Source organism: Schistocerca cancellata, chromosome 4 (genome assembly GCF_023864275.1).
Source record: "Schistocerca cancellata isolate TAMUIC-IGC-003103 chromosome 4, iqSchCanc2.1, whole genome shotgun sequence".
Lineage (NCBI taxonomy): Eukaryota > Metazoa > Arthropoda > Insecta > Orthoptera > Acrididae > Schistocerca > Schistocerca cancellata.
Genome location: NC_064629.1, coordinates 321,291,592 through 321,305,140, shown reverse-complemented (window position 1 = coordinate 321,305,140; position 13,549 = coordinate 321,291,592). Strand labels below are relative to the sequence as shown.

Here is a 13,549-nt window from a genome sequence, read left to right as displayed (position 1 = left end):
CCGTCGCATTTTTACTACAATGAATGCATAGGACACATGTTACTTTCGGGAAAAAAGTGTGTATTTTAACACAGCCTTATCCTTCTAGAATCTATAACCTGTCAGCAATGGGCAGATTTGCAGCAAAAATCAATACAAAGCAAAGTATGTATGAAGAAATAAGCATTATTATTTAATTATTTGTACTACTGGTCTAGGTTGAAACAAGTTACTTTGAAACTTCAGCTTCCAGTTAGTTTAAAACTGTGAGCTGAGACGGGACTCGAACCCGGAAGCTCGCGTTTCGCGGACAATGCTCCTGTCGACAGAACTACCCACGTTCGATTGACGACCTGCTCCCGCAACTTCTGATATTTTCTCTCCCCTACTTCACAATCTTCGCAAAAGTTCTCCCTTAATTATTTCTGTTATCTGGTGAGTGTGCATCGCGGCAATATACAGGACGTATCGAACAGTAGCTCGGTTTGAGTCCCATTCGGCTATTCTGAGCGACGCTTGCAGTAACTTCGCCGTCTGGGAAGCACTAGGAAGATCGAAACTGCGACCAGCGAGATGGCTGGCAGAGCCCCTTGTGACCGTCATGATTACGTTTTCAGGGAGTCAATATAAATTTCTCCAGGTGAATTATTCATCGTGTGTTGCTGTCTCCTCCGATTCTCCCCTCAGTCCTCGACCATTCTGAGGTAGCTTCCCTCTAAAGATTAAAAAGAAGTCTTACAAAAGAGAGCAAGAAAAAACCGAGCAGATTTAATGACACAGCCGTATATGGGAAATTAAATACTAACAATTCCATAGACTGGAAGCGCTTCTAACAATTTATATTCCGACGGTATCTACGATCCAGATCTGGAGTACCTCCACCAGAGGTTACTTTTTGTCACAGCTACAGATTAAACAGTTCTGGATTCTTGTTTCCTACAGACTACATATTAACATCTCGAGGCACTTCCTAGAATACAGATAAGGTGAACAAAAACTCATAAAAAAGCACCTAGGATGCCGCTGGCGAACTATTCATCTGACTATCGACAGCATTACACGAAGAAACGTGGCGCTATTAGCAAGGGCCCGCAACATTAACCTGGATAAGATCACACTCTGATACGTGGGGAACCAGTTGGTCTGGCGATGAAAGCGTTCTGAACTTTTAATATACTGAACGGTCTGCAGGTTCACTGAACTTTAACGCTACAGTCCTCCTGCGAACATCCTGTGTAATGCATTCTTTTTTAGAGAAACGAAATTCATTTGGAATTTTTTCTCAGACTGCAGCGAATTACCAGTCTACTAACATTAATAGTTCGGAAAATTTCTAGGGCACGAAAGTTGAATAATTTATGTCACGAATGACTATTGCAACATTGTCAGTTACATTAACGACAGGGAAAAAAAGACACGGATACAGCACTCGCATCGTTTCAGTATACCGTGGATGTAAAATTTATTTTATGTCGAAATCTGTCCTTTGTTGAGCCTATTCGTAGCAAGGTTCGACTTAAACCAATATATACTCTAAATTGTCGAAAGAAACTGTAGTATAACATTTCCAGTGTAGACATGGCTGTATTGTCACATTCCGGAAGCAAATTAAACAAAAGTTTGCTCGAAAATACTACCCACTTTGGTTCAAATGGCTCTGAGCACTATGGGACTTAAGTTCTGAGGTCATCAGTCCCCTAAAGTTTAGAACTACTTAAACCTAACTAACCTAAGGACATCACACACATCCACGCCCGAGGCGGGATTCGAACCTGCGACCGTAGCAGTCGCGCGGTTCCGGACTGAAGCGCCTAGAACCGCTCGGCCACCGCGGCCGGCTACCCACCTTGGTTTACGTGTAACTTCAGTCATAACAAATACGGCGTCAGAAATTATGCTACTGAGAATGAAGAATTATGAAAGTTGATACCAAACAATAAAAATTCGTTTTCAGACGCGCACACGCTAAAAAATAAAGTTAAGATAGAGAAAGAAGAACATAGTATGCTGATAATTTTCCGTGCTGCTGCGCGCAACTACGAAGGAAGAGATTCGCGTCCAGAAAATTTTGGAAGTATTTTCTGCCAAGCTACTTTATCAGTTTCAGAATACTCCTTGATTAAAGTCGCTAGCTTCGGAAGCATAAAGCGGAACTTCTAAATAAATATTGGTGCCAACAAATCACTATCACAGAAACTAGAGTTACTATCTGCAGCACTACATTTCTGACACAGACAGTGGTAACACGTAGAGGCAAAATTCTTGTTTGATCCCTTTACCTTCTTTCTGCCATGTACTGTCTACACCACGAATCACGATTTATGTATTTTGAGACCGAGGAAATGCAGAGTCTTCGTCGTTGCTCCTCTATGACAAGCGGGACCAATATTATAAACTGTTGAATGTGATGAAATATTAGATCGAGGACGATCAAAGCATTTTATATCACATGGAGCACTGTAAAACAACTGCACAAATAAAATCTTTAATGTAAAAGAAAATACTACGTTTTAGAATCTTTGCTCTAATTTGGTGTTTTATCGGACTGGCGTTATACAGACGCCAGTATCTCGCAACAATTAAATATCAAGTTTAAAATTTCTTGAAGTGATGCGGAAGTGCTTCGGTCTCTCTAGGAATATCCGAAGCGCTTCGCTGCAAAAACTGGGAGGCCGAGACAAGAGAGAACGTAAACTTTCGTGTCCTTTTACAGGCCTTTTTTTACGTTAAAACACGCACGGTATTGAAAGAACAGTGGTGGCAAACCACACGTAGGTAAATGTACCAAATCTACCTGTCGAAGGTAACGGTTGTTATAAAGATGGAGTGTGTTACGGTGACCGTCTGAGCACGTACCTGTAGGCGAGGCTGAGGAGCAGACGTGCGGTAGCGGCGCACTGCACTTGGCAAACTGGCAGTGGGTCTGGCGGCGCCACAGTTTTATAAGTGTGGTGGCCAACGGTGTCTGCAGGTGAGGCGCGCCGCCATTGGCCGCGGCTGCGGCGGCCGCGTCATGGTCACTGCTCCCTGCTGCCGCCGCTGCTGCTCCATTGTTGGCTGGGAGTGGGAGGCGGTGGGCGAGATGCAGCTCCATCCTGCGTCTTTCATCTCATTGTTTACTCCATTAATACTGCATCTTCCTAAAAGAACATTCCTAGTACAAGCACTTGTACGTGTCAATGAAAACAGAATGTAATACAGAATACGTCTGCAAGTTTGATTAGCCCTACTACACGTCCGGAAAAAAATACAATTTTCAGAAAATTAAAATTAGCTACAATTTCTGGAAACTGCATGACAGAGAAAGGTATATGTGACATGAACTTTATATCACAAGCAGCATTTGTAGATTTAGACTTAACTTGTGACAATGTTTTTTTATCGACGTTGATCATTCACTCAACACGCCAAATCGATTTTGGAATATTCACTACATCATTAGATGTAACTGGGAAGCCAATCGTGTATACCGTACCTTATCAAAAGATTAGGGACACCCTTACGCAATGTGGAAGTGACCACTACAAGTCACGAAAGGCGGACCCACCAGTATAAGAAGAAGGGTGGTTGGGGGGAGTGTTGTCCTGTTAGTAGTTTTTTTTCTTTTTAGCACTATGGGACTTAACATCTGAGGTCATCCGTCCCTAGACTTAGAAGTACTTAAAACTAACCTAAGGACATCACACACAGCCATGTCCGAGGCAGGATTCGAACCTGCGACCGTAGCAGCAACGCGGTTCCGGAGTCAAGCGCCTAGAAGCGCTCGGCCACAGCGGCCGGCGTGTTGTCAGTAGAGAAGCAGTACGCGCCGACTGGGTCGGTTAGGTGAGTCGAGTAACTTAGAAGTAGACTAATCATTGGATGTCACCTGAATAAAAAAAAAAAAAAATACATCAAGGACATTTCAACCCTTCTAAATCTCCCAAAGTCGACTATTCGTGATGTGAGCGTCAAGTGGAAACGCAATGGAACAACCTCAGCTAAACAAATACCAGGCAGATCTCTAGTACTGACGGGACAGGGACCGATGAGCACTGCGAAGGATGGCTGTAAAAATTTCATGGAATCGGCGGAAGAAATCAATTGTGAGTTACAAAGTGCTACCAGCAGTCTGTCTAGAGCAAGGACCGTATGTAGGGAGTCAAAATAAGTAGGGTACAATGATCGAACAGTACCTCATAAGCCATAAATTTCTGTAGCCAGTGCTAAGAGACGCCTGAGATGGCGTATCGAGCGACATCACGGGACAGTGAAAGGCTGGAAACGAGTGATTTGAAGTGCTGAATCATACAAACATATGAAAGGGTTTGGGGAACGGCTGGTGATCGTTACCTGCCATCAGGTGTAGTGACAACAGTGTGGTACGGAGGAGGCGATGTTACTCAGTATATGGGAGTGTTTCTCGTGGTTAGACTGTTATCCTCTTATTGTGCTTAAGAGCACGCTACATGTGGAAGATATGAATACATTTTACAGAATTGTGTACTGCTTACAGTAGAGGAACAGTTCTGAGACGATGATTGACTGTATCAACATAAAATGCACCCCGTCATAAAGCAGAATCTGCGAGGCAATAACATTCCTGAAATGGAATAGCGTGCCCAGAATCCAGTCCTGAACCCAATGGAACCCCTTTAGGATGCGATAGAATTTCGACTTCGCTCCAGACCCTATCGTCCGACATGACTACTTTCTCTGGTGTCGGCCCTTGAGGAAGAATGGGCTGCCATCCCTCCGCAGACATTGTCTGTAGCTCGTGGTCTAGGGGCCAGCGTTGCTACTTCTGGATCACGGGGTCCCAGGTTCGATTCCCGGCCGGGTTGGGATTTTCTCTGCCTGGGGATTGGGTGTTTGTGTGGTCCTCATCATTTCATCATCATTCGTGAAAGTGTCTAGATTGGACTGCGTACAGATTAGGAATTTGTACGGGTGCTGATGACCGCGCAGTTGAGCGCTCCACAAACCAAACATCATCACCATCCACAGACATTCAGATACCTCACTGAAGGTGTCGCCAACAGAGTCAAACCGTCATAAGGGCGAAGGATGCACACGCCCCATGTTAATGTCACTAATAGGTGTCCGGATACTTTTAGTCAGATGGTCTACATCGATTCATTGAAAAATGTTCATCCATTGATAGCTGCTAACCACGAGTACCCTACCATAACACTTTACCACATAGGATAATCACTTTAAAGTTTTTCGATGCCGTAATTATGTCAGAGACGACAAAGTTCTGCAAATAGTAGTTGAACGGAGTGGATAGTCCCTTGAAAAGAGATTGTAAGATGAATAACATCGAAGGTAAAACAAGGATAATGGAATGTAGTCCAATTAAATAAGGTGATGTACAGGGAATTCAGGAAATAATACGCTGACAGTAGCAGACGACTTTTGATATTTGGGCAGCAAAGTAACTAACAACATCAGAAATAAAGAGAGCTGGCAATAGTAGGAAAAACTTTCATGAAAAAGGAAAGTATGTAAACATAGAATATAAATTTATGTGTCAGGAAAACTTTTCTTAAACTATTTGTTTCGAATTTGAAACGTGGACATAAACAGTACAGAAGAAGAGGAGAATAGGAGCTTTTGAAATGAGGTGCTGTAGAAGACTAGGTATGAAGATCGAGTGACGAACGAGGAGGTACTGTGGGGAACTAGGTAGCAAGGAGCTGTGTGGCCCAATTTCCATAAAAGAAGGGATAGGTTAGTAGGGCACATTTTGAGACATCAAGGAATTGTTAATTTGGTAGTGGAGGGAAGTCTCGAGATGGGAGGGGGTTTAAAATTTTAGAGGGAGACGACAGAAAGTCAGTACAAAAGTACGAAGGTTGCTATAGTTATGCAATGATGAAGAGGCTTGGACAAGATAGACTACCGTGAAGAGCTGCATCAAACCAATTTTCGGACTGATGGCTGCCGTAACAAGAACAACAACAACACTAACATATCAGATGCGTAACGAACACTGCAGTGGTTAGGAATATAGAACCGTACATAATGTCTGACACGGATAAGTCAGTATGGTACAAAGCAACCACATGCTGCAATCTGAAACAATGTTATTGTCGACAGTCACAACTACTACGAATTATGAAGGGTGTGGACGCTTTCTTGAGTATGACACTTTGCTGATTCCATTCCTTGACAGCATGCGGGATAGTATGTTGGGGCAACTTAAATCAAGCGAAAAGCACGTATTTAGCCTAAAACGGAGCCATCAGCGATATACGTGTTGTTAATCCATGAAACTCAGGTGCACTCTGTTAAACAAGTTATTTAGTCTTACACACATATCGCGGTATATCAACTCGCTATTGAGAGTTGTGGCCAACATATAGTCATTTAAAGGAAACAGTAGCATCCATTGTGTGAACCAAGACAGAGGAACGATATTTGTATAATGAAAACGTGCTTAAGCCCTGTTAAAAAAAGGCTACAACATTCTCCAACACACATTTTCAGTAGGCTTACACTTAAATTGAAGGATGTTAGTAACAAATCACAGGTATGAATGGAACAACGTAGAATTAACAAACAGACTTTTCAGTATTTCAACAAAAATAAATGGTGTAACGACATTAAAAAAATAATTAAAAGAAATGGTTATATTGGATGATGGCATTCGTAGAAAAAGAAATATGCAAAACACAAATTTTCTCTGTTTTCAAGATAATAAAATCAAATGATGAAGAACGATCACTGAGGAACACAGCAGACAACGGACCGAAAGAATGAAAAGAACTGTGAAGAAAGGAAAAAATAAATAAATAAAATCAGAAAGAAGAAATTACGAATACTTGTTTTTGAATTTTCAAATGGCTCTGAGCACTATGGGACTTAACATCTGAGGTCATCAGTCTCCTAGAACTTAGAACTACTTAAACCTAACTAACCTAAGGACATCACATTCATCCATGCCCGAGGCAGGATTCGAACCTGCGACCGTAGCGGTCGCGCGGTTCCAGACTGAAGGGCCTAGAACCGCTCGGCCACACCGTACTTGTTTTCTATAGTAAAAAAGTTCGAAGGATTGTTTTAAATAATAACAAAATTTATTATTGTTGTTGTTTTCAAGGTTATTTTCATGATGGGATCTCAAAATTTGATTTTTTAAATAAAGTTATGCATATGCTACGACTTGTTGATGCCGTTGTGTCATTGATACGTATGTTCAATAGGATGAAAGTAAGTATATGAATGAATGAATTAAATCCGAGCAAGATCCTTAGCAGGTAGTAGTTCAGAAATACATCAGACCTAAACGTATAGGTACTGTCACTTCAGGTCAGCCGGAAGTTTAGTCGTAGCAGCCTTAAACATTACATAATTTACTTTTGTCCTCAGTAGTTATAATTCCACTCCCAGTTGATTGATTCTGTTTCAGTTTGTTTGTGCACTAGCGCGTAAATATTCATCAGTACTGGCAGTGTTTCATCTTATCTTCAATGCAAGGATTATTTGATGATGGCATACGCCGGAACGCGTCATTTTGGATCAACAAAGTTATTTTGTATTCAGTTAAGGTCTTATTACCTTGCGACCTACTCAGCTTTCTGCAGACTACATGCAGTGGAACCTCGCATAGCGAGCATAATCTGTTCCAGAATCTTACTCGTAGTGCGTCCGCTCCCGGTACCTGAGTGGTCAGCGCGACAGAATATCAGTTAAGGGCCTGGGTTCGATTCCCGGCTGGGTCGGAGATTTTCTCCGCTCTTGGACTGGGTGTTGTGTTGTCCTAATCATCTTCATTTCATCTCCATCGACGCGCAAGTCGCCGAAGTGGCGTCAAATCGAAAGACTTGTGCCCGGCGAACGGTCTACCCGACGGGAAGCCCTAGTCACACGACATTTATCACTCGTAGTGCGAAACACTCGTTAAGCGAAACAGTTATCCCACATAAATTAACGTGCAATACGATAATGTGTTCCGTGCAGCAAAAAGTACTAAAAGTTTTGTCCACGCCATTTAGTCAAAGGAAATTATACGCAGAGTATTATGGTTCAAATGGCTGTCAGCACTATGGGACTTAACTTCTGAGGTCATCAGTCCCCTAGAACTTAGAACTACTTAAACCTAACTAACTTAAGGCCATCACACACATCCATGCCCGAGGCAGCGCACAGTATTATGTACTTTATTATTCACGATACGTAACTAATTCCGTTTTACTAGGAAGCTATCTTTATTCTTTTTTTTTGCCGACGCTTCAACACTTGGCGTGAATGCGACACAGCATTATCGTAAAATAAATTTGTAGCGCGCGCAGCCACTACTTTATTGAGGTGATGATTTTCAGTGTACGATGCAACCGATTCCCATGCTTTCAGCATTTCCCTTATTGCGCCAGAAGATTGCTGCTTTACTGTTACCGCTTCCTTTCCACCTCTGTGGAACTCCTCTCCGCAAATTCCTGCTGTGAAACACACTGTAACTCCATAAGCTCTTCGGTAGTCATTTCTTGGCTGTGATCTTCCACAAGCTCATCAATATAATTGTTATCCACTTCGAGTCCTATGCTCTCGGCCAAAGACACAATCTCGTTGACTACAGGCTCCACAGGTACTGATTCAAATGCATCAGAGTCACATTGGACAACGCACTCCGGCCAAAGATTCTTCCACTCAGAAGCGAGAGTTCTCTTGGGAACCCCTCCCCACGCCTTTTCGATCATCTTGACGCAGGAAACGATGTTTAAGTACTATTTACAAAACTCTCTGAGAGTGAGATTGGTAGTTTCAGTCAACTGAAAGCAATGATCGAAGACCGCTTTAAGGTAGAGCTTCTTAAAGTTAGAAATAATATGCTGGTCCATATGCTGGAGTAACGGAGTGGTGTTGAGAGGTAGAAATTGTATCTTGATGGATTTAAATTCTTCAAGGAGGTGGTCTTGTACGCCTGAAGAATGGGCAGGAGCGTTGCCCATAATAAGCAAGACATAGAGTGTCAGATTCATCTCAAGAAAATATTCATTGACCTAATCACAAAAAAGATCACGTGTCACCCAAGTCTTGTTGTTGGACCTCCACATCACTTTTAACCTGCTCTTCTGGACTTCTTGAAGGTTAGTGGAGTTTCTGAATGGTAATGAAGCAGCGGTTTAATTTTCAAATCGCCGATTGCATTGGCACAGAATAGCAGTGTGAGACGGTCTTTCATTGGCTTGTGACCGGGCAGTGCATTCTCCTCTGCTGTTATAATGGTACGTTTCGGCATCTTTCTCCAGAATAGATCCGTCTCGTCACAGTTAAAAACCTGTTGCAGCAGATAACCCTCAGAATGTACGAGCTTCTTGAAGTTGCTGATGAAGTCCTCTGCTGCCTTTGTGTCGGAGCTGGCTGCTTCACCGTGCTTCATAACGCTGTGAATGTCGGTTCTTTTCCTAAACTTCTTGAACCATCCACGGCTTCCTTTAAACACCTCTTCGACTGCTTATGACCCTGGGATCTTTCTGTCGAGGTCGGCGGGAATCATCCTCGCCTTCTCACAAATGGTGTTCACGTTAATAGAGTTGCCTTGCATTTGATTTTCATTTATCCATATAAGGAGCAACGTTTTGACAAAACCGTTGTTTAGATTCTCTTGTCACTCCCTTTGAAGCAACTGTCTCCTTAGTCTTGTCCTAGTGCAAAGAGTTGATGTAAGGCGATTGTATGTGCGTGCTAAATCAGCATCGCTCACACCACGTTCGCGTTTTTCAATGAATTTACGTTTCATTTCTAAGGTCATTTCCGGTCATTGCCGGCGTCTTCTTGCGGTTTTGTCTTCTGGCACATTTCTAAGAAGGTTATGAAAATTTGCACACAAAAAAACAGTGTGTGAACACAAGTTTAGAAAAATGTGTGATCACAAGTTGCGCTAAGATGATAACAAAAAGAGCGCTGAACCCAGACTGCAGTACGTACTAAAGACATTGTTCATATGTAGCTGCCGACAATGAAAAGTGTTCTAGCAGTAGTCGACACCAGAAGATCCTGAGGGAGATCCCAGCACAGGGGTTGAAACGTCGATCATTTTAGAAGAAATATGACGCAGCCTAATAACCCAGAAGATTTTAACTTCAGTGACAACGGCCACGAAAGCCTGCAGACTTACACAAAACGCTTGATGGTGTTCATATTGTTGAACGTTTCCCCTGCCGCGCGCGAATGGCTGGTGACGTCACGCTAAATCGTCGTCGCTCGTTATGCAAACCATCGCTCGTTAAGCTAGACATTTTTTAAAATTTCTTTTTTCTCGTTATGCGAATTGCTCATTGTGGGAGATGCTCGTGAAGCGAGATTCCACTGTATATGGTTTACCATGCTCACTTTTCTCCTGTGTGACTTTATATCACCGCTTTGTGTCTTTTTATTTTTTATTTCATTAATGTCCATCAGTCAAAATGAAAGAAAGACACTTTTTTTCATGTCCAACTGTATCGTGTTTGGAGACATCTGACAGTCAAACAAACATCGACGAGAGGGTGTTATTTAGCAACTATCGAACGTTGTGCCAGCGAGTGGATGCTCTGTGTTAGTCAAGTCTTCGTTGAATTCTGAGAAAGCCAAGCCTGCAGTATTTCCAGATATTTCTCTCTTAATCGCGTTTCTCTTTAAAAGTAAAGGGCCATAAAGCATTGTGTGAAAAATGATATAAAACACGCACGCTAAGGAATGGTCTCCCTCGTGCTCCACAACGGCGTGATGCTTGAATTCTTCTCGCACTGCGATCGGTAGGACAAAACGTCGCTTCGTCGCTAAAAATTAAGTGCAGTATGAAATTTGTATTTATATTTACGAAAAACTGCATGCACGCAACCAGATTTAGATTTAGCACATATCTGGAATGGTCTTATTCTTTGGACCACAGACGCTGTTCCAGCGTCTGGTGCCACGTTTCTAATGACCTCGTCGTTGACGAGACTTTAAATGAGATTTATAGTGTGGACAATAAATCTTAAAGACTTGACTACAATTTTCGAGTAATTTATATTACCGTATGCCCATATGTTATTGTTGTGACTGACATAATTCTTTCTGATGTGTTCCTTACTACCAGAGCCTTATTTTATTTCTTTCATAGATAAATAATTGGAAGAATAGTTATTTATATGCCTAGGTGCTCGTAATAATTAGTTTAACCTTGCTTTGCCGCTTCCTAAATGTGAGATACGTTGGAGGATGCAGAAATTTTTATGTTATTTTTGATTATATGAAATTGTATATTACTCAATAGCACTTTATAAGACCGCCTGTCTCCTTCTGCAGACGGAAACAGCATCACTCATTGCCAGTTTCCCAGAGTTCTTTTATTTAAAATAATGTATCTTAATTACCCGTGTGAAGCTTCTCTGAATAGTTTTACTATTGCTTGTCAGCTCACCGTGTAATGGATCCAATACTTATGAACAGCTCTCCATACTGTCATCTGCAGATAAAATAGTCTTATACGTAAGTTAAAGGAAAATCGCTCGTGTGAGCGTAATGAACATGTTTCATCCCATGGAAGCTGCAGATTGAAATCAATTAGACACATGTTCTCCGATTAATCCAAATCGTACTTCGATAATTTTTTCTAAAAGGATGGTGGTTCAATTAAAATAACTGGCATCTTGTGAAGTTCTGCGGAATAAGCATTTACGTAATAGGCAAATTATACTGCTGTCGCTAGATAATTTTTACCTGGGGCTTGCTGAAACCTCTCGAGTAGCGTGGACAGAACCGTGCTCATAGCAAATTCCTTTCGTACGTTTTCGTGCAGCCTGAAAAGTGCTCATATTGTCCAGATTAATGCCAAAGTAAATGAAGCTCAGACGTAAAGCTATCGGATAATCTTCCGGAGCCGTCGAATATTAGCCCACCACATCTATGTAGATCTCGGCTATTAAATGAGTAAAACGGAATTACAAACATATCTCAGTGTAGTCATCCCTTTAGGACTTACCAATGAAACAGCTGAAGTCAAGCAGACTGGCATACGACGAACACACGCATCTGTCACAAGGTAAGTTTATACAGAAGAAGGAGTGAGTACACTCCCATACTCATCGACAATTAGGAACCTTGCAAGTAGTCTACGCAAACGACGATCAGACATCAGGTAGTGAAAAGAATTATCACTTTACCTTTGTAAACTTTGAGAAATTATTGTAACCTAGTGTAAAACATTTCGAACCTACAGACCTTGAGAAACGATGCAATGAGGTACCCTTTGTTGCTATACTGTTAAATATGTACATCATTATTTCAGTCATTACACATGAAAATAGAGAAACTCAGTTACTATTATTATTATTATTATTGCACATTTTTGCCTCCAGGACATTGGTTAACTTGAATATTACATGATTATTCATTTTTTTTCTTGTTTCGTTCTTCTTTTTCTATTCCTAAAACCTCTTCATGCTTTGGCTGCGTTCCGGTTTCCTTTGTTCTGTCCATTTTGCGTGTTTTCTTCCTTTCTCGTACTTCAAATTTCGTGTTCATAATTTTGTTTCTGAATTTGTCTCTTTCGTTTATCATTTCAATACTGGTCCCTACTTGTTTTAGATCTTCTTCTATTTCTTGCAATCAATTGATGCTTTTGACTGAACTGTTTAATACATCAAAACTCCTCTTTGTGAGTCTGTGGTTATTCATTCTATGTATATTTCCACAGAATGTTAGTCGGCGTTTTCTGATCATGTCAGTGGGTCTGTTTGTGCGTTCATTTCAATCTTTGGTTGGTCTCTTCATCCATATACGATCTCTGTGTACTGCTCCAAAAATTTTTCTGTGGATTTTGAGTTCTATGTTTTTTTTCTGCCTCTGTGATGCCCGATGCTCCGATTGTGGTCGTTTCTGATGCGTAGAGTGCTTCTGGTAGTACAGCTGTGCTGTAGTGCCTAAGTTTGGCCTGTCTTGAAATATTTCTTTTATTGTACTGCATCCATGTCAGTTTGAACGCTTTCTGAAATTTTTCTCTTCCTTCTATGTTGGATGCTTTGGTTGATCATCCTGTTTGTATATATTCACCAAGATATTTGAATTTTTCCACTCTGTTAACTTTTACGTATGTTGTGTACGTGGCTTGGTAGTTGCTGTTCTTTCTTTCCATGTACTGCGTTTTCTCACGTGATATTATAGACCTGTTTTGACAGAGACGTCATGTAAGTATTCCAGTGCTCCTTGTGCTTTTTGTCTATTCTCGCTGAGTATCGACAGGTCATCTGCAAATTCCAGGCATTTTATGGTAGTATTCTTTGCATAGGTACTTCCTAACTTAATTCCTTTTACTTTTCCTTCCCATTGTTTGACAACTTTGTCCAAGACCATGTTGAATAAAAGCGGTGAGAGACCATGTCCTTGTCTGACCTCCAATGGGTCTAAGATTTATCCCATGACTTTTATTTTGGATGTGGTGTCTGTAAGTGTCTGTTGTATGAGTGATCCAGTTTTCCAGTCTATTCCATATTCTTCTAGAATGTCAAAGAGAATCTGCCTGTCTGTGGAGTCGTAGGCCTTTTTAAGGTCCACGAATGTGACTACTGTGTTGTTGTCTGACCTTCAGGAGCGTTCGCAGGTTCCAAATCTGTTCAACACA

The 13,549-nt window shown here is 41.5% G+C and overlaps 1 protein-coding gene across 1 annotated transcript in view; it reads right to left on the bottom strand.

The window, feature by feature from the left end:
• LOC126184677 (uncharacterized) overlaps positions 1–2,905 on the bottom strand; it is a 127,082-nt gene extending 124,177 nt beyond the window's left edge. Inside the window, exon 1 of the mRNA XM_049927164.1 lies at positions 2,836–2,905. The gene's annotated coding sequence lies outside the window, so the exon portion shown is untranslated. The remainder of the gene's footprint in view (positions 1–2,835) is intronic.
• Positions 2,906–13,549: the final 10,644 nt, after the last annotated feature.